Consider the following 2532-nt stretch of genomic DNA (forward strand, 5'->3'; position numbering starts at 1 on the left):
TTAGTAAGGGAGAGGGGAAGGGTTAGTAAGGGAGAGGGGAGGGTTAGTAAGGGAGAGGGAGGGTTAGTAAGGGAGAGGGGAGGGTTAGTAAGGGAGAGGGGAGGGGTTAGTAAGGGAGAGGGGGGGTTAGTAAGGGAGAGGGGGGGTTAGTAAGGGAGAGGGGAAGGGTTAGTAAGGGAGAGGGGAAGGGTAAGGGAGAGGGGAAGGGTTAGTAAGGGAGAGGGGGGGTTAGTAAGGGAGAGGGGAAGGGTTAGTAAGGGAGAGGGGAAGGGTTAGTAAGGGAGAGGGGGGTTAGTAAGGGAGAGGGGAGGGGTTAGTAAGGGAGAGGGGGGATTAGTAAGGGAGAGAGGAGGGTTAGTAAGGGAGAGGGGAGGGTTAGTAAGGGAGAGGGGAGGGTTAGTAAGGGAGAGGGGAGGGGTTACTAAGGGAGAGCGGGGGTTAGTAAGGGAGAGGGGAGGGTAAGGGAGAGGGGAGGGTTAGTAAGAGAGGGGGAGGGTTAGTAATGGAGGGGGGGTTAGTAAGGGAGAGGGGAGGGTAAGGGAGAGGGGAGGGTTAGTAAGAGAGGGGGAGGGTTAGTAATGGAGGGGGGGTTAGTAAGGGAGAGGGGAGGGTTAGTAAGGGAGAGGGGAGGGTTAGTAAGGGAGAGGGGAGGGTTAGTAAGGGAGAGGGGAGGGTTAGTAAGGGAGAGGGGAGGGTTAGTAAGGGAGAGGGGGGGTTAGTAAGGGAGAGGGGAGGGTTAGTAAGGGAGAGGGGGGGTTAGTAAGGGAGAGCGGGGGTTAGTAAGGGAGAGGGGGGTTAGTAAGGGAGAGGGGAGGGTTAGTAAGGGAGAGGGGAGGGGTTAGTAAGGGAGAGGGGGGGTTAGTAAGGGAGAAGGGGGGGTTAGTAAGGGAGAGGGGAGGGTTAGTAAGGGAGAGGGGAGGGTTAGTAAGAGAGGGGGAGGGTTAGTAATGGAGGGGGGGTTAGTAAGGGAGAGGGGAGGGTTAGTAAGGGAGGGGTGAGGGTTCGTAAGGGAGAGGGGAGGGTTAGTAAGGGAGGGGGGAGGGTTAGTAAGGGAGAGGGGAGGGTTAGTAATGGAGGGGGGGTTAGTAAGGGAGAGGGAGGGTTAGTAAGGGAGAGGGAGGGTTAGTAAGGGAGAGGGGAGGGTTAGTAAGGGAGGGGTGAGGGTTCGTAAGGGAGAGGGGAGGATTAGTAAGGGAGGGGGGAGGGTTAGTAAGGGAGAGGGGAGGGTTAGTAATGGAGGGGGGGTTAGTAAGGGAGAGGGGAGGGGTTAGTAAGGGAGGGGGGGTTAGTAAGGGAGAGGGCGGGTTAGTAAGGGAGAGGGGAGGGTTAGTAAGGGAGAGGGGAGGGGTTAGTAAGGGAGAGGGGAGGGGTTAGTAAGGGAGAGGGGAGGGTTAGTAAGGGAGAGGGAGGGTTAGTAAGGGAGAGAGGAGGGTTAGTAAGGGAGAGGGGAGGGGTTAGTAAGGGAGAGGGGAGGGTTAGTAAGGGAGAGGGGGGGTTAGTAAGGGAGAGGGGAGGGGTTAGTAAGGGAGAGGGGAGGGGTTAGTAAGGGAGAGGGGAGGGTTAGTAAGGGAGAGGGGAGGGTTAGTAAGGGGGAGGGGAGGGTTAGTAAGGGAGAGGGAGGGGTTAGTAAGGGAGAGGGGGGGTTAGTAAGGGAGAAGGGGGGGTTAGTAAGGGAGAGGGGGGGGGTTAGTAAGGGAGAGGGGAGGGTTAGTAAGGGAGAGGGAGGGTTAGTAAGGGAGAGGGGGGGTTAGTAAGGGAGAGGAGAGGGTTAGTAAGGGAGAGGGGAGGGATTAGTAAGGGAGAGGGTGGTTAGTAAGGGAGAGGGGAGGGTTAGTAAGGGAGAGGGGAGGGTTAGTAAGGGAGAGGGGAGGGTTAGTAAGGGAGGGGGGAGGGTGAGTAAGGGAGAGGGGAGGGTTAGTAATGGAGGGGGGTTAGTAAGGGAGAGGGAGGGTTAGTAAGGGAGGGGGGAGGGTTAGTAAGGGAGAGGGGAGGGTTAGTAATGGAGGGGGGTTAGTAAGGGAAAGGGGAGGGTTAGTAATGGAGGGGGGGTTAGTAAGGGAGAGGGGGGGTTAGTAAGGGAGAGGGGAGGGTTAGTAAGGGAGAGGGGAGGGGTTAGTAAGGGAGAGGGGAGGGGTTAGTAAGGGAGAGGGGAGGGTTAGTAAGGGAGAGGGAGGGTTAGTAAGGGAGAGGGGAGGGTTAGTAAGGGAGAGGGGAGGGGTTAGTAAGGGAGAGGGGAGGGTTAGTAAGGGAGAGGGGGGGTTAGTAAGGGAGAGGGAGGGGTTAGTAAGGGAGAGGGGAGGGATTAGTAAGGGAGAGGGGAGGGTTAGTAAGGGAGAGGGAGGGTTAGTAAGGGAGAGGGGAGGGTTAGTAAGGGAGAGGGAGGGTTAGTAAGGGAGAGGGGAGGGTTAGTAAGGGAGAGGGAGGGTTAGTAAGGGAGAGGGAGGGTTAGTAAGGGAGAGGGGGGGTTAGTAAGGGAGGGGATGGGGGTGGGACCATGGGGAGCCTTGAGAGCAGCTGTCCCGCCCCTGGGGA

This window comes from Eptesicus fuscus, chromosome 6 (assembly GCF_027574615.1).
Source record: "Eptesicus fuscus isolate TK198812 chromosome 6, DD_ASM_mEF_20220401, whole genome shotgun sequence".
NCBI classification, from domain to species: domain Eukaryota; kingdom Metazoa; phylum Chordata; class Mammalia; order Chiroptera; family Vespertilionidae; genus Eptesicus; species Eptesicus fuscus.